This window comes from Protomyctophum bolini, assembly GCF_963924005.1.
Source record: "Protomyctophum bolini genome assembly, chromosome: 9".
Taxonomy (NCBI): domain Eukaryota; kingdom Metazoa; phylum Chordata; class Actinopteri; order Myctophiformes; family Myctophidae; genus Protomyctophum; species Protomyctophum bolini.
The window spans coordinates 23,973,366-23,997,646 of NC_137870.1; the positions used below are offsets into that span (position 1 = coordinate 23,973,366).

At 43.2% G+C, this 24,281-nt stretch overlaps 1 protein-coding gene across 1 annotated transcript in view; it reads left to right on the forward strand.

Annotated features, from left to right (window-relative positions):
* sipa1l3 (signal-induced proliferation-associated 1 like 3) overlaps positions 1-24,281 on the forward strand; it is a 78,372-nt gene that overhangs the window by 14,278 nt on the left and 39,813 nt on the right. Inside the window, 1 exon segment of the mRNA XM_080772490.1 lies at positions 21,881-21,985. The gene's annotated coding sequence lies outside the window, so the exon portion shown is untranslated.

Genomic DNA, 24,281 nt, shown 5'->3' on the forward strand with positions numbered 1-24,281 from the left:
CTAGGCCACCAATTACTAATTAATGATATGCATTGTGAGCTTGTAGGTTAGCTATAATTCAAAAAGAGAAGGAAAACGTGTTTTAAACATTTTCAACAAGAATGCTATATATGGACGGAAAGGCTGAAAGTGGTTAAAGATTTGAGTTACATGAGCTGCATAACTGGTGATACCGATGTCCAAAAAGTAAAATAATTACCGATATATTGGTTGGGCTCTAATCACCTCTGTCCTCTCCCAGTTTTAAGAACCACCGCTGCATGGTTGTTTTCCTCGATATGTTGGCCTCCCACAGTTAATACGAATTGGCTCATAGTAGCGCCACGTTCCACACATTCTTTGTGTGTAGGCCACTTTTTCTTTTCACATGCATGGGTGGGTGCCATAGGGCTGCACAGATTTCACTGATAAAGCCAACCTACCCAGATCTCACAGACAGAGGCCGCTTTGTTTTTGTTGTTGGGGTTTACGGTATCAGTTTTGTCGACATTTCAGAATGGTGCCTCCTCTTTTGTGTGTGTGTTGTACGTGTCGTGCAGTATAAGTGCAGCAGTTCAGGGCAACGGTCCTGTCACTGTGGGTTATGTCTGCAGTGCACGTGGGCCACTTGGCAACCCCCTCCTACCAGAGACACAGACACACACACACACACACACACACACACGCACACACACACACACACACACACACACACACACACACACACACACACACACACACACACACACACACACACACACACACACACACACACACACACACAGCAGAATCGGGGTCAGCTGTATTTCCTCACCCCCAACCCCCAACTCATTCCCTATTCTCTTTATTTCCCCTGCTATCTCCTTCCTTCCCATTTCTTTGCTGCGTCCCTCCTATGCTAATGAGCAGGCGGGGGTTAGGATGTGATATACTGTATATATTTGACAAAGGCTGATTTCTACAATGAAAGTGCCAGGGTGTGTGTGTGTGACTGCCTATGGATGAGTTTACATACAGTACAGCGTAAAGACCGTAAATTGATCACCTGACAGTAATGGATAGAAGAACATGGGAGCTGAAAGACAAAGAGAAGCCCTTGATTGAAGAGACTGTGCATCATTTGAGCTGAAAGATGTCCTTCTTTTTGTATGAAGGTCTTGGCCAAGTCCACGCTGCTTAGTCATGGTGGCAGAACTTAAACTTTAACAGTGGCCTGGGGGGTGGGGGTACGGTACAGTGGGACATAGCTCAGCATCGCATAGATGTTCATCTACATTCTGATGGCTTCAGGCAGCCATGAAGGCTGGTTGTTAGCATCTCACAGAAGCCCCCTTGTCCCCCCCAGACTTGCATTATCTGTGAGACCTCTCATATGAGACCTTTCTCCATTGGAACGTGTATTCTTCCCGGGCATTGTTTTATAATTTAAAACACAATGGAAGCTTCTACTTTACCAGTTCACTGATTTCATTAAGAAAGACGAGACGGAGTGAAGGCGTTAAAACTATGAAAAATGAGCCTGGCCTCGAACAATTTGCTTGGTCAGACAGATGGCTCAGTGTAGGATATTGGTGGTGGTGGTGGTGATGAGGGGCTGTCCAGGCAGGATCTTTGCCATCTGGGCTTCTTATGGTCACTTACACTTACTGTGACTTCTCTTCTACTCACACCTGGGAGAACTGATACCACCTTCTCTCACTCTCCCTCAAGTCTAGACCCACGTTCCCAATCGCTTGAAATGCCTACAATTTATTTGTATCCATCCTGTGGACGTAATATGCACCTCTTCCGTGCAGCTTGAGTTGCCTGGCCAGTGGCCAAACACTTTGGCCCGGCAGTTCCATCTCTTTATGTTGGAAAAAAAACCTCAATGTGATCTGGATGTTTGGTGTAGAAATAACTCATCTCATTTACATTGTTTTTAGCTTTTTTGTAAATCTTTTGGAAAGGAAACTATATATATATAAATATATACCGATATATATATATATATCTTTTTTCTTTTTTTTTCTTTACATTTGCCAGTAATTTCTTCGTATAAGTTAAGTTATTTGTCATATCTGCCCTGTGCAATTTGTGATTACGTAGCCTAAAAAGGCAAACAAAAATACAGGTCAAGGTTGAGGTCGATGATGGTCACGTGTGGTACTTTTAGATGGATCTTGCTGTTCCACATCTTGATTGGCTTTTTGAGAAGCCACTGTTCCATGTTTTTCCTTATCTAGATTCTAGATCAACTTTTCAGTTTTCACTGTCAACTTTGGTAGGGCAAGTTAAGTTTATGGGTGGAAATGGAGGAGGCTTGCCTTCTGCACGGTGCCAGCGTGGTCTGTCTGTCTGTCTGCTGACACACACACACACACACACACACACACACACACACACACACACACACACACACACACACACACACACACACACACAGCCCACTTCCTGGCTCGCTCTCTCTCCTCAAAAGAAAGATGCTGTCTACTATATCTGAAGATCAAATTAAATTACTTTTAGTGTCCATATCGTGACAAATTGTGTGTATCTGATCAAAATGCAATAACATGATGCCACTCATGTCGCGTCATGCACAGCCATAAGGCAAGTGCCTTGTTTGGTACCACATTGCCTACCTCAAAAACATTTCACATACATATTTAATTGTTTAAGTTTAAACGATTATTTGTGGACCTCAGGTTGACACTGGGTCAGACATTTTCTTTTTGTTTTAGCTACTGTCTGAATAACTGCAGTCGCCTTAAATTAATCCCATTGCTCTATTTTGTCAAAGAAATTTGGAAATGACAGTTATTCCAGCAATGCAGGAAAAAGGAAAATAAAAAGTTGCCTACTTGACTTAGAGTTGTTTTTTTCATTCAGTCGCTAACACAGTGACTAACAGACCGGAGTGGTTTGTGTGGCTTTGCAAGCCGGCTTCAGCCGTTTGAGCTGTAGTCCAAGGTGATGCGGTAAAGCACAGAAGGCTGCGCCCAACCAGCCCACAGTCAATATTTGCTTTTGTGAGTGCCTGGCTTGTGGCAGAAAAACAAGGTAGAAATGAGAGTCTCCTTCGTTTGTATCCGAAGGGTTGATGCCTTAGAAGTTAGCATTACTGCAACTAACTAGCTCCACACATAGTGTGTGTGTGTGTGTGTGTGTGTGTGTGTGTGAGAAAGACACCTGTTCCTAATGTTCTCCAGGTCTGTGTTTATAAAAAGCATCAGCGCAAACCACAGCACTAAGTGGTTAGTGGCTTGAACAGAGGGTTCATTACATGCCTACCATCTAGCACTCACAGGTGTGCGTGCGGCCATGTTTGTATCATGAGCTACTGCTGCCTCCTCCTAACTGCGATATACCATCAGAATGGCTAACAGCTTGGACCCAGGCCACCCAGAGAGCTGTAGGCACTCTCCTGTTTGTTTCCCGCTTTCTGTTTTCACCCTCTGCTCTGTCCATCTGGCAGAGGGACGTGGGGTTGAGCAGGATTAATACACAGGTGAACTTGAGAGATGGCTAGAAAGAGTTAATTGTCATGGGGGAAAACTGATTAAAAACACTATGATTGACTATATTTACAGAGTGGCAATCTTGCTCTTTCATACTAAGGGCATATATTGAATACGGCAGAAGGTGGTAGAGAAACTAAGAACTTAGAAGAGGAAAGGCTGAGGGGCTAATTAGTAGAAAGAAGGCGTTGGCCCAGCGTAAAAGTGTGTCTGTTTCTGTAACACATGTGTCACATAAAGAGACGTGCTATGCTAGTCTCATTAACCAGTCCTGCCACAGATGCTTTGCAGCGGGGCCACTCAAACCGTCTCTCTACTCTGCCTGGGACTACATGGCTGCGTCTCTTGTTCTGACTACACTACAGTTGCATTTTGGGATCACAGAGGAAGTTTCAGGCCTTTGAAAACAAGCTTTAGGTAGATTTCTCACGTGTTGAGTGTTTTTCCAGAACTTCCCTTTTCCTCCCAGTACTGAATTCTTGCATTGCATACTGTCTGTTCTCTTGATAAGTTATTTTCAAGGTGACTGACCCATATAAATGAGAAGCTGCTTATTGTTGTTTGTGTTAAGGAATAACACATTTGTGAGCAGTGGGTGAGTCATGGTTTAGTGAAACTTGATTGCCTGGTTTCTTTTGAGTCATTTCAACTCTCCTGTATGCTACTGTGTCTGAGTTGAATTTCCTGTTACGCCAGCAGTTCCAGGCCACTTTGTTTGGGGTTGTTTGGGCTGCTTGAACATGTTTAGAGGGAACTGTTCCTCAAGAGTGCCAGACATGATGAGCCACATTATTACAGATATCCCGATATAGTGGCATTTCTTTTCTCTCAACGAAATAAAGCTGTCTCCATGTGTGTTCATACATGACATGTTGGCATTCTGGAATCAGGTGTGCACATCAGCATCTAGTGTTACACTCTGCTGTGGTCGGTAGATACTATATAAATACTAACTATACCCACGCCTAGGCATTTATTTAACAAAATACAGACACAAAATGGACTGGCAATGTAGAAGAAACTTTTTGTGAAGTACAGCTAACGATAAAAGCAATTTTGGGGAAGTGCACTTTGAACTGGATCTTGCATTTTTTACAGTGGATGTCAGGTGGTTGGAATCATTGAAATTTCAGACTGAAACATTCTCAGTTTGACTGACAAAACATGGTGGATCATATTTTGGGGGTTTCTCCTCTAGCCCCTCCCTCTATTTTCCATGTTGCCTTGCCTGTCTTTTCTGTTCAACATTTCCTTCTCTCCTCCTTCCCCTTGTAGGTTAGCCGGCCCCCTTCTCTCCCCTCTGTCTGTCTGTCTGTTTGCCCGCCACTCTCCTACTTTACTCCTTTCATCTCCTTGGCTGAAAACCCACTGATTCCAGACGTTGCGCACCAACTCAACCACAGTAGCGAGGGAAAGAATGCACAGAGGAGAGTGAGGGCCTCATAAATGACTTTCTGCGTGGAGAAAGGGCTTCCCCTTAATACATTTTAAGTGAAATGGGTTATGGATTTCTGAATAGCCAGTCAGAGAGTACATTGAGGCTCATTCTCGTCGTCTTTCCCTCAAAAATATGTTTTAGAGGGAGTTTTCAGGGGAGAAGGTCTTGTGATCAGAGGATTCCTGAATACCCAGTTGCCCAGGAGGCAACAGACCCAGGTCATATTCTCTCATCTGGGTGTTCTGGGAATGGAGGGAAGGGAACCCAGGCCAGTAGGCAGATTGTACTGGCTCTGCTCTGAAGGGAACCCAGGCCAGTAGGCAGATTGTACTGGCTCTGCTCAGCAGGAGAGGGAGGAGGAGGAGCATGGCTGGATGTGTTTTTAATTTCCTCCAGCAGCTCTGTGTTCGCTGTGCTGCCTCTCCCAAAACTCAGGACAGGGTGGGGTCACTTAAGTTGGGACAGGACAGGACGGGACAAGACAGGACAGGACACATCAAGTCAAATCCGTTTTTTTTCCCTCTCAATTACGATCTTTTGATCAGACCATTCACACTACCGTTTGTAAGTGACCGATCTGTGCATTGATACTATTTTAACAACTCAACCAAAGCCGCCCTGCGTCGACATATCTTCTCTAGTTGGCTGGGTGATCGTGTGTGTGTGTGTGTGTGTGTGTGTATCAATCACTTTAGAGGACAAAAGCTTCAACACTATGTAACTTTCATGTTCTACCAGGGATTTGAACCAGGGACTCCTGTGCAATTGCTGAAATTCTTACCATTGAGCAAGGGGAGATATTGAATGTTGACCTTCAGGCAGTTCCACTGGTCAACTAGTAGTGGTCAAACCAGACCATATGTAAATAGCAAAAATATGAATCATTGTCAACAATGATAAATTGTTCTGATGAAGATCTGATTGACCGAAAGCTCATATATCTTGTCTCAGTTTGGAGAGATTGATGATTCCAGCACCTTAGCAAATATTTAGCCAGGTGAGTTAAGTAGTGGTCATCCTGTAATGACATTATGACAATACATAAAAAAAGAATCTGTGCAAATAAAATACAACTGAATCGGAATATTCAGGAGATCAGTTAGTGTTTGTTTCCTATGATTCAACAGATACTTTTCTAGTGGGTGTCAGACAGCTGTTCTGTGTGTGTTACCATCTCCCCACAGGGGGAAAACTGCGGTTAAGACTGGAAATCCTGTTAGCACTCTTTAACCTCATCTAGAAGTCAGAAAACTGCTGTCATGACATCTGAGACTCCTCTTGCTTTTTAGACCATTGCACGCACGCACGCATGCACGCATGCACGCACGCACGCAAGAAATACTAACTAGGATGATATATGACGACCAAAGGTATACAAACCTGTGTGTGGAACCAATTGCAAACCAGTTTAGCTGCATAACCTGCTTTCCATGCTATTTAATCCATGGTTTCTCCCCTGCGTAATATGCTAAAAGTAATATGCTAAAATATGCTATTTGGTTTATTCGCCGTTTTTTTATAATTAAAAAGAAATTGCGGATTTGTCGCGGACCTGGTGACGAGGCCGCTGCGTTATGAGGACGAAACTGGAAATCGACCCGTGCTCTGGGCTTCAAGGGCTTCTGGGGAAATGAGTTCAATGCAAGTGAACGGTAGTTTCAACTGGACTCCAGCAGCCCTCACTGCTTGTTGTTGTTCCACATCGCGACGGTGTATGCAGAGTAAAAGCGGCCATGTCTTTCTGGCACCCCAGAGCTCCTATTTTGAAGGCATCCCGGCACCGATTGTGTTAATATGAAGCCGTCAAAGTGTTAAGCAAAGCATATGCAGTTAACAACCTGTGAGAGTTGGGAGATAAATGTTTTACTTGTTTCAGTAAGTATAACACCAGAGGGGATTAGGCACAGCCAGCCATGATATTGCACCCTGCCAAGTTTTTACTAATGCAATTTTTAAGACTCCACATATTCCGACTTAGTGATCAGGGTCTTCCGATGTAACTAATGTTCAAAACCCACATTTTAGACAAAGGGGCCTGTATTAACTTTCTTGATATAACAGGAAATGCAATACAATCACTTTCCCTCTGGACTCACTGAGAGACCTAGAAGACCATAGATTACCAATATTTTAATCGCTAAATCTTGAAATTAATTTGAGCAAATAAATAAAAATAAACAAATAATTCAAACATTGTCAACCAAGTATTTGAACATTTTAAATATTTTTTTCAAATGTTGGAATATAATGACAAAAATATGGGTGGCAGATATAAAGTAGTTAAAAAAACCGTTATATCGTTATAAATAATTGCCAATAACAATGTAGTCCAAAAAGTCAAATAATGGCTGATATAGTGGCCAAACCGATATATTGGTCAGGCTCTACAACATGACTACCGGTAGATGGTCTATAAAGAAGTTCTTCACAACTCAAAACCACTTTAGAGCATTGTATCCAACTGTCCATGCCATAATCCTGAAATAGGATGAGCCTTTCCCACGTTAGACTCAGCCTCCCTGACCACAGATACAAATCCAGTTACAGTACATTTACTGTCGTTGTTGGTTCTCGGAGGAAACTCCCCAGAGGGGTCCGTCATTTCACAGGCATCAGAGGAACAAGTGGGCACTATTATCTCTATCTCTGCACGCTATCTCCCGGCTGTGCCACTCTACTGGCTGATGTTATCTATGCCGTACGACTATACAACTGTTGGGTGGAGGCAGCGGCATTTTCAAAGCACTACCGTACATCGGGGAAAAGGCGTGACACTCCTCTTAACGAAATAGTATCATTATTGCTCCTGAATTTCTCAGAAGCTAAACCTTACTTTTCAGATGCAAAGGGCCTTTTATTGAAAGGAGCAAAGTCAATTGTCTGTTGGGCCCTTGGCCTGAATTTCTACAGAAAGACTAGATAGTTAGTAGATACCTCTAGGTCAGAGACTCACTCTTACTGGGGGAGGCATTGATCCAGAACAAGCAGGTTTGTCTGTGAGAGCTCACTTATTCTTCTGGGAGCTCACACAGTCCTCATAGAAAAGGGCCCTGGCTGCTTCCACTCTCAATGGCACCATTGAGAAACAACTGAGCAAGAGAGAAGAGAGAGTAACTTGAATTGTGTCAGAGGCCCTCTTTGTCTGCTTCATAACGGCCAATCACCCCCATCCACCTCCCCACACACATGACCCTGATAATACCCCCATCCACCTCCCCACACACATGACCCTGAGAATACAGTGCCCGTTTGCCATTGTTGTTGTGTCGCACTGAGTCAGTTGGAGAAAATAGAGCAGCATTGTCTGTTCTCATTAGTTGTTAAAAAAGAAAGAAAAACAAACACTAATGGCAATGGCAGTCAATGTACTCTCATCCCCTCCATGTTTCAACAAAGTCATATGGCTTTGGCTACCGAGTTGTTTCTTGGTCCAACACTACACTGGGTGTATCGCCATGGAATTTACTGTGTATGTTCATGCTACATGGAGGATGAAATGTACAGATTTCAGGTTAGGAAACTTGTCTATCCAGTGTAATTCTGCAATGAACTAGCAAACACCTTAATATAAAATGCAAACATAACTTAACCAGACCCTTTATTAGGATGAAACATCTACTGTTTTTACTGAAGGAACATATGGAAACAAACCGAGCAGCCCTACTGAGAGCGGTCTGTATTATTAACAGACATTGTTTGTGTACAGGCATGGAGAGCTGGATTACACTCATCTCTGTTGGGCTGTTGAATGTTCAGGTCAGTAGAAGGGCGTTTCAGAGGGAAGCGACTGACGCACCTTGGTAATTCATTTTCAATGATAGGCGGATGATTATTTTGGAATTTGGTCGCGTAGAGAAATTGAGGGCCGTTGATGCAAGCGAGCGCGGGCAACTACACCTGGATTGTGGTGAGCTTTTTCCCCCACACTTCACGTCGTGCGCCCCTCACGAGCAGACGCGTTGCTGATCCAGACAACGCCTGTGTCACTCGCTCCCTGTCTCAAACGACCTTCATGTCAGTTTGGTTGGTTGAATTGAATTTCCACAGAATATTTAAACACCACAAAACCTAACTGCAGCAACCCAGAATTGAACTGTCCTGCCACAGACATAGTGCAAGTAGTCGGTGTTAGACTTCTAAGGGGATTCACCTTTGTCATCTCCCCTCTTTTGTAGCCATGCTGGAGGCCCTCTCCTGCCTCATCATCATTTAAGCTCATTAGCCTGTCACTGGAATGATACGGTTACAGGAAGAACTGCAGCACCCCACCCCGCCAGCCCATTTCCTGTGGCTTCTGCACTAATGTAAATGGTATAGGCACTAGGCAGGCTGTGTGTTGAGTGACATCGGAAGGTCAGTCCCCTTAAAGATGTTGTACTGTGGGCTCGCTGAGGGAGATGATAGGACTGTTTGTCACTCTGCTGAGGCAGTCGCCTGGCCTTGGCTTCAGAGGAGGCAATGACTTGTAAACCTGTCGGCACCAGGGGGCGTGGTCGTTAATTTGTATCCTCTGTGCTGCTCTCTGGTCACTGCTTTACGCCTGCATATGTGTGTTTGTGGGTTTTTATTAGTTTTTCCTTAAGGGTCAAGACCACTTTTTGATGTTTGGTTGTGTAGTTACCTTGCCATGACCAAATGTGGACAAGACATCTAAAATAATTGCTCCATTGAGTAAAAATGGATCATTCAAAATATGTTCGTCATTGACTTACATTGTAGGGTGAAACGGCTCGCAAAGCCACTCTTTTAGCATGTAAACGAACGCAAACAAAGTTGAAGTGTCAAGTTCCTGTTCATTTTACTATTTGAAGATCCGTATCCGTGGATCCAGTCAGGGTTTTCTTCCTAATAAAAATCACACCTCTTTGAAGTGAGGGCCGCTCTTATCATCATACATCATCTCATTTTGGCCAATCACAATTTGTGTCCTCACTTTTCTGCCCTATATATGCAAATAATTATATAAAAGTATTGGTTTTATACCATTAGAAAAGACCTAAAAACATCTCCAGAGGTCTTGGGCCGGGTGTAGTTAAAAAGATGTCTGGAGACGTTTTGGGCAAACCAGCCACATATACGCAATGGGTGTCACCCAGAGTGTGTCCTCACTCTTCCGTCCTCGCTTTTGTCTTCAATGTTTGCGTTTAAACAAACCCGGGACAAAATAGATAAATTAATCAATGGTACTGGGTTTTGTGATGTTCCACATTGTCTGAATCAACTTTGTTTACGTTTTTTTGTGCTAAAAGAGTGACTTTGAGAGTGCTGTTTCACTGTACAATGTAAGGAGCATATCTTGAATTTCTAATGAATGGATAAATTATCTTTTATTTCAAATTTTCTACTCCATCTTTGGAGTTACATCATGGGGACGTACCTACACAACCCACCCAAACCTCTACCAAAGTGGTCTTGACCTTAAACCCATTTAGACCTGAGACCAGATTCTACAAACAGACATATGTTTCTATGTCGGTGGTTCTCAACCTTTCCATGTCAAGGACCCTCGGAATTATCTGTATTTGGCCACGGACCCCCATCTGAAAATATTTTGTTCCAGGCAACAAGCAAAGATACGAGTTAAAAACGTTTATTTTATTTTTTTATAAATGTGTTCTGAATCTCACTCTTTCATGATTATGTTAACAAAATGTGCGTGTAGCTTGTATTTCCTAGTGTTGGTCTGAGTCTGTTTGTTTGTCTAAATGTTTCTCTGAAAAATCTAAAATTAAATAGAAAGAATATAGAAAATTGGTCAATGTCTTGCCAGCCAGTCACTGACTCACTGACTCTCATACAAATCTCTGGCTGCAGCTGTGCTTGTTGAGCATGACAGTAATTCAGTCTGTTATGACAGGTGTGTGTAGTGAGTTATTACTCACTAAAGGTGAGAAAAAGGTAGTAAAATGTATCCAGTATTCCTACATTCCAGCATGTTCCTTGTCCCATAAGGTCATAGATAATGTGCAGTAATGTAATAAAGGCCAAACTGCACCAATGATTTGTCATGCAACTCCTTGCAACATGCAACTACTTGCAAACATTATCCTCAATGTCAGTTGCAAGGGATTGCATTGGTGTGGTTGACCTCAAAACTGTTTTGTTGCCAGGTGTTGTGACTAGTTTCAAGGAGTTGCAACTGGTGTGGTTTGTGACCTCATTTCCTTAAAAATAAATAAAAACATCTGCCAACAGTCATTAAAGATTGAGCATACTGTTAACTACTCAGACACGGTTACTAATTCTGCCCCCTTGTATGTACATACATATTACATATATATCATTTTTAATATCATTGAGGGAAATGGGTTGCATACCACCACTGGTAAAGCTGTGATTTATTTCTTATGCGTTGGATTCATTTCAAACCCCTAGGCACCTTACAAATGAAAACGCAAACTTGGCAGCAGGCCAACATGCAATGTCCTCGATGGGCGTTTTCTTTTTTGTAAAAAAACCCCAGAAAAGTATATTGTGCACAAATGGAGTCTTAGCATGATGTCAGATTGATACAAATAAATATTGCAGTGCATATTACAAATCTTAGACATGGACACACTGAACTGTATCATCTATCATGTATGTTGCACAACTACTCGGGACTTGACTCAGCAAATGCAGCTAGCCATTTCATTATAGACCAAGCCTACAAGGTGACAGCGTCCAAATGAAGTTAAGCAGTCATCTGTCTTTCTGCAAACATTTTCCACGGTCTTGTGGTCTTGTGTAGTCTCTTTATCACATATGAATTCAGAGCAGATCCTTTTGTTTATTTTAAACGCCATTTAAAATGAAAGCCTATGCAGTGGGGCGCTGAACTTGGAACAATAGTGTGTTCTTCTCCATGCATTATGTCCTCCCAGTGACTCAAGCAGCTCATCTACACCCTCTCTAACGAACCAACGTCCGTTACAGGCCTGAATTTCGGCCTGGAATAGCACTTATTTTAATAGATTCTTGCAAATTCAGCACTAATAATGTAGGGAATTCCCACACACACTTACAGCAAAGTTAATGTAATCAGCCAAAGTGAATGCAGGAGGACTGACTGACTGCGCACGCAGCGACCAGCAGAGTAGACGGATTGTTTGTTTGTACTGTTTACTGTTGTTTATTGTTGTAACGTCTATGCTCCCGTACGGATTACCGACAAGTTTAAGAGTCTCGACAACCGACCTTGTGCTGGCCGTTGAAGTTAAAGAACGATGATCTACACATAGGCTACTTCGCTAGTTCATACTATTCGAGTGTGGCTACGCTAACCGTCAGCTAAGCCTTGAGGAGCTCCACTTTCAGGACTGGAGCCCCGATCATCGATATCAACAATGGACTCTTTTGCCCTGTTTTTGGTGCTGCTAGCGTTTCATTTAGCCTGGGGGCTTGAACACACGCAACTGTCTCCCAGTCAACCTAGCCGAGTCCAATACAACAGAGAACTCTTACTTCGCTGGAATACTCAGCAGGACCCACCGGCAGATCTCACTCTACCCAACCCAGATGACCTTCTGAGACCCGCCGAACGTATTAATCCTCCGGGAGGACAACCGCACAAGGCGAGGAAGCGAGGGAGAAGAGGAGGTGTTCGCCTGAGGAAAAAACAACCCATTACGCGCACTCCACTGCCTTCCATCATCCTCTCCAACGCGCAATCCCTCCGCAACAAATCCGAGGAACTTCAGGCGCTGGTCCAATACAGCCACGACTTCAGAGATACATGTATCTTAGCCTTCACCGAAACTTGGCTATCCGAACTCGACTCCGACGCCGATTGGGCCATCAAAGGGTTCGGGACACCTATCCGACTGGACAGAGATGCCAAAATCACGGGCAAGTCAACCGGCGGGGGGGTGTGTCTATATGTTAACGAGCGATGGTGTAACTCTAAATCTGTTATCATTCGAGAGAGGATGTGTACCCCTGATATAGAGCTACTTGCTATATCTCTAAGACCACCATATCTGCCTAGGGAGTTTCCCCAGATATTCATTACGTTAGTGTACATCCACCCAAGAGCTAACGAAAAGAACGCATGTGAGCAGATACACCAGGTTACACAAAAGTTACAACTAATCTCCCCGGATGCACCGAATATCATAATCGGTGACATGAATCATTGCTCGTTGAAAAACACATTAAGAGACTTCCACCAGCACGTTACATGTCCTACTAGGGGCAGTAAGATTCTAGACCTGTGCTACAGTAATGTGAAAAATGCATATAAATCACTACCCCTCCCGCCCCTGGGTGCATCTGACCACAATTGTGTGCACCTCATTCCTGTCTACCGCACCGCATTACAAAGGGGTAAAGTGCAGTGCATTCGCTTTAAGAACTGGAAGGATGATGATGCCTGTCAGACTCTCCAGGGTCTCCTTGACTCTACGGATTGGGACATGTTTGTCGAATCATCCGCTGACATTGACGAGTTGACTGATGTTGTCACTAGTTGGACCTCATACTGTGAAAGCATTGTTATCCCCACTAAATGTGTCAAAGTGTATCCCAACTCCAAGCCATGGGTATCTAAGTCCCTCAAATCACTTCTTCAAAAGAAGAACAGAGCCTTTAAGGAGGGGAACCTTGTAGAACTACGCAATTTGCAAAAAGAAATTAAAAGAGAAGTCAGGGCTGGTAAAATAAAGTACAAAAACAAAATTGAAGCTCAACTCAAATCAAACAACCTGGGCTCTGCCTGGGCAGGGATGAAAACAATTACAGGGGTGAAAGAGGGAGAAAGGAAAAAGGTTGAGCTGCCCAACTTTACCTCTGATCATCAATTGGCTCAGAGCCTCAATGATTTCTATACTAGATTCGATGTCCATGACTTCAGCAATAACCATTGTGTGTTAAGGAACAGTCTGCAGTCAGCCCCCCCTTTAAAACCCTTTTTTGATGAACAGAGTGTCATCAAGTCCTTTAAAGGCTGTAAGCCTGGGAAAAGTCCCGGCCCAGACAATATTGGGGGTCACCTGATAAAGACTTGCGCTGAACAACTAGGCCCTATCTTTTATTATATATTTAATCTATCTCTTTTCCAGCAGAAGGTGCCATCCCTCTGGAAACAGTCCACTATAGTTCCGGTGGCCAAGAGCAATAAGCCCCAAACGCTCAATGATTTCAGGCCTGTTGCTCTAACTTCCCTGATCATGAAACAATTTGAAAAACTAGTCAAGTCCGAGCTCGTGGCAAAAACTGAGCGCTTACTGGACCCCCTCCAATCTGCGTATAGGGCTGGAAGGGGTGTTCAAGATGCACTTGCCACATTATTGAATCTCCTGCACAAACACCTTGAAGGTAGTAAAACCCATGCTAGGCTGCTCTTTATTGACTTTTCCTCAGCATTTAATACCATACAGCCCCATGTCTTGGTTGATAAACTGGTTAACTCCTTTGGTGTAGATCCTTGTCTGGTGGGCTGGATTCTTGACTTCTTAACCAACAGATCTCAACGTGTAAGGGTTAATGAAATACTGTCTAGCTTCCTGACATCTTCTACTGGCTCGCCCCAGGGTTGTGTTTTATCTGCCTTTCTTTACATTCTTTATACCAACGATTGTGTTAGCCATTTCCAAAATAGATTCATCATTAAATACGCTGACGACTCGGTCATCGTCAGCCTGCTTGATAATGATGAGAACTGTCACGGGCAAGTGGTAGACGACTTTCTATCCTGGTGTGACAACGCCTTCTTGCAGCTTAATGTTTCTAAAACAAAAGAGCTATGCATAGATTTTAGACGTTCCCCTCAATCCCCCCAGAAGAGTGTTGTCAACGGACAGACTGTAGATATTGTACCCAGCTACAAGTATCTAGGCACAGTTATTGATGACAAACTGAAATTCGACCTAAATACTGACGTGATGCATAAAAAAGGTCAACAACGCCTGTACTGCCTAAGGAAATTGGCTAAGTTCAATGTCGACAAGACTCTGATGAAACTGTTTTACAGTGCCTACATCGAGTCTGTCATTTCTTTCTCCATTATCTGTTGGTATGGTAATCTCTGCATCAGAGACAAAAATTCCCTAGGGAGAATTGTAAAAGTGGCCTCAAAAATCATTGGCTCACAAATGAACGGCCTAGACCAGATCTTTAAGAAACAGGTAATTAACAAAGCTCTGTGTATCCGATCTGATGCTGCTCACCCACTATACGGAGAGTACATCCTTCTCCCATCCGGCCTTCGTTTGCGAGCCCCATGTGCCACAAAAAACAGGCACAAACATTCCTTTGTCCCGGTCTCTATTCATACACTGAATGCTGCTGTGGGTAGATCGAGGATATAACCTTATGATGAGCACTTTCACTTTTTACTTTTTACTGTATTATCTCGTGCCTATGTCTATGCACACGCACTTTTATGACCTATCGCATAGCACTTTAAACGCCTGCACTTTAACGGTTGTGTGCGCCTCTGTACTCTGGTATCTGCTATGTGAACTGTTGTTTGTTTGTACTGTTCAATGTACTGTCTATGCTGCAACCCAATTTGCCCTTCGGGGACACTAAATAAACTTGAACCTTGAACCTTGAACCTTGAACGTTGTACAGACAGACTATCAGAGAGCGTTTATCATGCTCTCTCCAGAGCGTCTGCCTCAGTCTCTCCGAACCCCTCTGCGTCCACCGCTGACTGTGTTTATTCGTGTTCCGTTGTGCGACTATCGCGCATTGAAGGTGGCTGAATGTGTGTGGCACCATTGTGCATGTAATACGTCATCTAAAGGGAGTCACGCTCAGTAAAATTTACTTCCATTTGTATGAGGATTTTGTAGGTAGATGGAGTGGCATTATTATGTATGTATTGTTGCACAGCCTTATTGTCAAATGAAGAGCAAACTACATTGCATCCTTGTGGTCTTGATATATAACAAAAAAATTAAGTCTTAAATAATTTGCCACAGTGAGAAGTGGCGTAATGGAGGACTAAAGGATTTGACAAATGGCACATCCAGTCTGTGTTCTCGCAGTTGTACGTGTAAGCACTCTGGAATCTGGATGTTGTGCCTGTGTGAATGAGAGTCCTTCCCATGGCAGTCAGTGTGCTGCAGCCAAAGGCAGGTTCATCTGTGTGAATGAGAGTCAGACTCAGCCTCACTAGCCTGCTACTCTCCCCTTGAGATGGCTCGATGGGAGCCGCAGCAGCTGTGGGGGTGAAAATACTGTCTTTTACACACACACACACACACACACACACACAGCCCGAGGTCTGTAGTGGAGAGGAGGTCAAGCATCACAATTCTTCAAGCGTCATGTTTTGATGAGCTAGACGATGGCACTGTACAGTATCGATCTATCAACGCATCTATTTATCTTTTTTCACTTTCATGTTTTGCGACCAGTGCTCGAACAACACATTAAATGGATAAACAATATCTAAGCTATACCATGGTCTACAATCCAATTATCAATTACAGATTCGTGCCCACTCAACAATGTCCTCATAGCAATTTCCTCAAAACAATAAACATAACGGTACAGTCTGCAAAGGGCTGATGTCAGTTAGCACCAGCCTGTGCTTCAATCACTCCCCTCACCCATAGCAAATAAAAGCTGGTGGTAGTGCATACAATAAGCTCATGCTTTAACACTGACCCTCCAGCTGATCACTCCCGCGCTGGCTAATTTACCATCACATGTACTGTACGGAAACGTAATTCATGCTAGGAATTTGCCATCTATCCTCATCCTCAGCTGCAGATCAAGTCCTCAGTCCACAGTCCTCTTTTCTGGTCTTGTGTCTGATCTGTATAGAACCACAAAGCATTGCAGAGGTTGTGCATATAGCCCAGCACATGAGTAGATGTGAGCTTCCCTCTTTTTTCTTTTCTTTTTTTTTCTTAGATGCAATTGTGAACAATAGCCAAGTAATACATAGTAAGATACATATCCATTGGCCAATCAAATGGTTCACTGCAGCTCAACAGTCAGTGTGAGGGGTGGTCAGGAGATGTCTGTGAGCTCTGCGTTTAAAGGCTTTAAAGGCTCCATCACAGCCGTTGTCTGTGATGGAGTCCACTACATGCTCTGGTAGGCTGTTCCACACCTGAACAGCAGTGTGGAGAAAAGTTCTGTCCAATGTCCGTGTTTTGGAGCCTGGGGGGGTCGAGAGCATGTTCTGGTGTGGCTGTGCATCGGCGGGTGTTTCCAGGACATATACAGAGTGCATACTGTATATCTATATACATGTACAATAAACGGCATAAACAATATAGTAGTTTGCCTCTTCTACAAAACATAAAAGTTACTGTCGTGCATGCCAAGCTGTCATTCTCTTGTATTATATCATACTTGTAATTATGTATTATTTCCCACAACGGAGTAAGCTCGCAGCAGACTATCCAGCATATAGGCCGGCAGTGTCGGTAGGCCAATCAGAGGCAGGCGGGGCATTACCATGTCTATGCTGGGACGTAGAATAGATATACACCATATACGGTATCATGTCATCAAAGCATGCAGGCTTATCAAAGACACTAACCATGGCCATGAAAAAGAATATCAATCTGTGAAACGGCAAACATTCTCAAGTAGGAGCCATACAGTATCGGTATAATAAGATATTAAGATGTAACATTTTTATTTTTGAATTTCTGTATTGCCTAGTACCGGAGAATCAATTATTTGAGGGAGGGGTCATGTGAAGATTGACGTATGGCCCCTGTACTCTTTGGGCCGCCCTATAGGCAGTCTCGCAGTCTAGAATGTCTATAATTGAAACGGCGTGACCTGAATATAAATTTTACATTAAGATTTGTTTGATGCTTTTCAGCCAATTCAGTTATATTGTGTTTACCTGTAAGTGCTGTCTTGTGAAACAGAATATATAACCATATGCTATTTTAAACTACTAGAATTGACTTGCAAAGCGATTATTCATTCCCATAGACCGAAGAATACAGCACCCGTATGTCACTGACCACATGACATGACCCTAACAAATTGATTATCTGGTTCTAGGCAACACAGAAGGGGGGGGGGGGGGGCCTTGATCATAAATGGTATGCCAGTGTTCAGGAATCTCTTTTATGTCTAGCACAGTTGTTTATACCATGAAACAACATGCATTGCAGGCTCTATGTCCAAAAAGCACCCATGTCGTAAAGGTGATACTATTACAGCTTACAGGTACTTGCATGCCGGTGTTGTGCACCAAAAATAACCGATTACCGTTACAATTGCAAGCTCATAGAGCAGCTCATAAAGCATTGCACTGCGACACGTGAACTTGAAGAGCCACTATTTATTGGGCGGAACAGACACGGTGCACAACCAAGTATAACTCAGGCTCAGACTTTACTCGATAGCCTAAAAAAGTTATGACATTTGGGGTGTTGAACCAGAGCTTGCCCAACCAATTGTTCAGGCTAATTCTTGCAACATTGTAGGTGTTGTATTGCACGCACGCACGAGCTGAGACACTAAGGGGCTCTGCTCAAAACATCTTAACTCATGTCTAACCAATGACTAGTCTAAACGAAGTATGCACCCCTTGATAGAGTAGTGTCAAATAATTATTTTTCTTTTTTTACCCTATTCAGATTTTCTGCAGTAACCAAATTTACTTGAAAAGTTGAATCATACGTCGACATGCAAAGGTTTGAACTGAAGCATGTCAATGACTAGCTAAGAGTATTAGACTGTCTTGAGGAAGAATTGAAGGGAAATTAAGAATGTAGAGGACATGCAAACGGTCTCAGCCGATGAAGCTCTTGTATGGCTTTTGACTGTTAATAGGCCTGCGCCTCCAGCTGACGGAGAGAGAGGGGAGGAAGAGCTGCCAAAAAGGAGTGAAAGTGGAAGAAGAGAGATTGACAGAATGATAATGATTAAGTAGTATACTTTAAGTACTCTGCAAGAAGCTTGCCAGTAATGCCACAGCACAAAACATGAAGCATTATTAATGGGGAGGGAGGACGTTTAAAAGAAAAAGAGACAGGCAGGCATCGGCGCGACCTGTGTCATAGTTGTCAAATATTGGTGAGGTAGAGCCAGTGTTCTGTACAGACCGGTCTTTATCATTCAGACAACAATGTTTACGGTTCCTGTTGTTCCATTGGAAATGACCTACATACTGTAGTATATAATCTCAGTGTTAATTTAACTCGTGGTCCATTTGGTTCAGTTAACACCAAAACGTTTTTGTTAAATGTTAGTCCACAGGTACTGTGGTACTGATACCGGCCGGGTTATATTTACTGGAACTGTTAATACTGCCTATATACTTTCTAACCTCTGATTGTATACCCTATTCTTTCTTGCCAAAGCCTTGTCTCAGACAGTGGATATTAACCCAGACTCCTTCCACTTTCATTTTCTACTTTGTTTTGTTACACACTATTCATCTCTCCATGGTGTTTCTATGTTTTCAAATGCCACACTTTACTTTAGCAATTGTCTTTTCCATCCCAATCTTTGACTCCTCTGAGATTTAAAGTAATGATGACTACTTTGAGAGTGAGGAGGAGAAATAACTTCTTGTATAGTGTAATACTTGCACTTCTTGCACTTCGTGCCTTGAGTGGGTGCATGTGATGATGAAGCTGTTGTCAGCTCTGACGAGGTGGCTGACTGATGGCTGGGTGTGCACATGTGGGTGTCAGGGGTTGCGTGCTGTTATTTACCGCTCTGTGTTCAGGTGGTGTGTCCAGAATGCCTGCGGAACCCGCCTACATATTACATCTTCCTGCCCAGTGCCCACCCACCCCCACCCCCGTTCCTATGACAACCATCACCAGCTTAGCGATGGAGCTGCTGTAGCACGTCGTTGTCAGTGATGTTTGTGGTGAACGGAGTACATTACGTGACATGGTGCAGCTGCATTGCTCCGTGCTCTCGCCATAAAACAACAAATTGCTTTGGATGTCATATACCAGATGATGCTGTATAATGCCAATCGGAAATCTCAAATGTAGTAAACCTCTGTCGATATGCGTCATGTATTCACAGCCTACAGTGATGCTATTAAGATACAAGTACTGTATGAATCCTATTGAAATGCTTCAGGTCTGGCCTCATGAAGGGCATGTGTGCCATGAATCATCCCAATGCTGTCACGTAGTGGGGCTATTCTCAGTGAGTCTAAATATGCAGGAAGGGGGCAAAGAGAGAGGGAGAGACAGTACATGTAATTTTGTCATTATTATTATTGTTATGTTAGTTGATCACAGAAAGGAGCCAGTGGATAGATGCACAGCCAAATCCACATTTTACTGCGTTGAGGCACTTTTCTATCCACTTTAGCAAACCTTTTGACGGACGCACTAGTATTCTCTCATGTGACTTGTATTTGAAGAAATACTTTTTAAGCGGACCTAGCCCTGAAATTGCACTGGCATGGTAACATATTCATGCCTTTGAGTTGGGCAGAGTAATCTTCTTCAAATCAATCATTGCATAATGCAGATGATGCTGAGCCCAGGGCAAAACACACAAACACATACTTTGTGTCTCTGTCCTTCTCCGGTTTCCTCCTAGTGGTGGTGGTGGATGCTGTAATGAGATGTAAAGTATAATTTACATTTCTTGACTCTTATTCTAATTTGGTTCAGCTCAGTCACATGATTTTCTTTTTTTTATTCCTGAGAAGATTCCAGTGTCGTCATCCAAGGACAGTGGTTAGTTAGCCAGTATTGTTTGAAGCTGATCGTGTGTGGCTGTGGCAAGTATCTTAAGAACCACCAATAATTGTTTATAATGTGTGAAATTCAGTCAATTAGGACTGAGGCTGTCCTCTGTGGGGCAAGTTAGTGCTGCATATAGTACTTGTTTGGAAAGTTCTCACTCATTCCATTTCATTTTCAGGCCAAGAGGGAAGACTTAGCTTGAAATCCTCCCTGACTACTGGCTTAATCCCGTACAGCCCCTTCGCTATAGCTCACACGCACACAAACACTTTGCTGACCCCAATCCACCCCCACTTTCACCCTCTGCTAAAGACAGTGTTTTTATGCCTGGGGTCAGGGAGTAAGTGGACCTGGATTGATTGGTATTGATTGGCGCTGTATTTGCCAGACTGTAATGGGTCTTCCCTCAGGACAGTTGTCTGTCCAGTGCCTGTTACCTTCCATCCCCCATACAAACATACGGCCCTCTGCCCTCTGGGTTTACCCCTCTGCTCACAGCACAGTCACTCCGCCTCCCCCATCTTCTTTGGCTTTTTCAGACGAATCAGAGCACATGTCCATCAGTGACCTCATCTCTCTAGTCTCCTCACACTGACTCTTGCGATACAGCCAAAGAGTTGGAGGGATAGTTTTTCTTTTTTTGTCATGTAGCTGGCAGAGCATGTGAGTCATAAAGAAAGGAGAAGAGACTGAGACCTCAAAATGTAAAAAAAAAAGTATTTGCATCTGAACATCCTTTTGGATGTGGTTTCTGGGTGGATGTTTTGTCTAAAAATGGAATTTCTTTGCAGAAGCAAAATGTTGCATGCCCACCCGCCACTATGCCTGCACACGTATGTGGCGTGTCACACCGCACAGGCGCACACCATTATGTCGTGTGCAGACACATTTCTTGTGTCCCGTTTCTTGTTCAAGTGCTCGTACACAGCATGAGCCAGTGTGCATTCAAGCACGCGATTGCATGCACAGTGGTACGCACACCCACCCAGGAGATGGAGCGCCTTTGGGGATCTTTGTTCAGACTGCTTGCAAACAATAGTCTAGTCTACTGTATTATGGCTGACATGATAGGCCTGTAACTCATTGCAGCTGTTCTGCATGTCAGTTGTCAACATACACAAACGCACCCCTCTTACGCACACACACACACACACACACACACACACACACACACACACACACACACACACACACCTATGCGTTTACAACCAAACACAGTTTGCTTAAAAAAGCAATACTAGTTGTAGAATTTTAAGGAATGCCAAAATAAGTTGTGTTTAAAATGAAAGGAGGTGAGCTGCTATGGTTGATCTGATCATCTCTTCTTTTTCCTCCATTAGACTGGAAAACAACAACACGTCATACCCTGCACCGGGATTCCTGCTCTGTCAACAACCACATTCTGATCACGACTGTTTCACCTGCACAGCTGAAGCCTGGAGGAGGTACATTATAACATTCTGTGTGTGTGTGTGTGTGTGCGCAGAGTTTGGTATTGTGCATTGTACAAGTGCATATTGCGTTTTATTGCCTGTCCGTGAAGACGGCTGATTTTTAAAAACGTTGTTTTTTATTTTGACTCGAGTGGGTGGGGGATCCCGTTCATAGACTGTAACGGTAGCCACGCCCCTCAGAACATGCGCGACTTTATGGTAATTTTTTTAATAAATGGGACCATAAATTTCCAAAAAGAATATTATGACATTAGAAATGAGACTTTAAACTAGTGACTGGAAGCAAAAAGTATTCATGACCATGTTTATTAAGGTAATACAGTCTAGGTGAAGTTGGGCCCAAATACATGGACTTCTATGGGGCTATGGGTTTTTTTGAGCCCAATGACAGTGCCACAACAGGCCATTATTTGAACTTTCATTTCCTTAGTGGCTTCACAAAATATCTGTCTGACTGCCCCCCTGGGTCGTACACACTGTGACTTGTCAGATCTGTTGATCGGGATTCGTAATGTGTTGATTCTGTCAGCGTGGCATTGCCATTGACTATTTTTCAACATTGCTAAAAGAGTATTACTTAATCTTCATTTGAAAATGCATTATATTATTCTTGTCAAGTGACATGACAAGTGGCACTTTGTTGCTCAAGCGTGAATCAAGCTTCAGGCTATTGAGCGTAGCTCAGAGTTCATTGGGGTTTTTTTGGGAGGGGGAGGTGGTGTATTTGAGTGTAGAGAGACAGTAAAGTTGGCTGGATTAAAACTTTGTTCCTCACAACTCACAATGAGCATAATGGTCTACAAACAGGCTGCCCCCGCCCCCCCCACGGTGTATTTGGTTTTGCGCATAAAACCATTAGTCACACTGTATGTGATGCAGGTTGCGTGTGTGTAGAATAGATCATAAACCTGGTGATTCATCTGGTGGTTTCAGAAAGCAAGCCCAACCAGTTCTGCCAGCAGCACCCACTCACCTCCTGAGGGGTCTGTACGATACGCGTCCCCATTTTTACTACCCAGTTTAACTCCTGAGGGGTCTGTACGATACGCGTCCCCGTTTTTACTACCCAGTTTCGGTATTCAGTCAAAGTCAAAGATGTGAACTTTAGTTGGACATGATTGAAGTGAGCTTGATTCTTGATTCTTCTCCTTGAATTTCTTGATTTCTGACACACGCAGAGCTGAGCTGCTGTGAGCGATAGCTTCTCGCTTTCTAGGAAAACATTCTGTTTGCGCACACACACACACACACACACACACACACACACACACACACACACACACACACACACACACACTACTTACTACATTACTTCATGTTATGATCCTCTACTGTGGATTAAATTAGTGGTAAATTGAAGTGAGTGCATAGCTGTGAGGTGAAATGATTTATACTTTTATTTTTGATTAGGGTTTAGAGTGGTGCTTTATAGAGCATGACAGAGTCACAAGACACTGCAGAAATTGCCTTTAAATGTCATCACAGGATGATAAAATGTTGAACAGATTGCATCGTATGTACTATGTAGAGGGTTATAGATACACCAACACAAAAGAGAATGTGATTCTTGTCGTTCATTTGCACGTACTTGTTAAGTGCTTTATATAGTTTAGATTTAATAGACTATAGCTGGTTCTACAATAATCTGCCTCACCACACACACACACACACACACACACACACACACACACACACTGTGAGCATGACAGAGTAATGAATAAGAATAACACCACCAGAAGGCCACAACCTGACCTGACCTGGTGGAGACCTGTGCCCCGAGGGGCACTTTTTCTTGTTCAAATCTATTTTCCACCTTGGTGTCTTGTCTTGGTGTCCCCACCACTGGTCATCTCTCTGTCCATCTCCAACTGCCTGGCATCCCCATGGTGTTGGATGAACCATGGTGAGGGCTGAAGATTCGTGACCAGCCTACTGTATGCAAATCATGTAGACATGTGCGTAGGCGTGCACATCTTGGATCTGCATGTTTCTTTCTTTTCTCCACGTACGCTGACATTTAGGCCTGTCAAAAGTATTACGTAATCACATTTAAATGTTCATATACCGGTACATACAAAAAAAGCTGAAACAGCAGATCTACAATCTTACAACGTGTCACTTCGTTACGTTTTTATAAGTATAACAATAATGTTAATTTTTATTACCAGGCAAACAGAAATTTATTCTTTATTCATATGTTCCAATGTTCAATGCTAAGAAACACAATGAAATCGTTAATCACAATTATTAATTATTAATAATAATTAATAACTAATGCCCTCCTAGA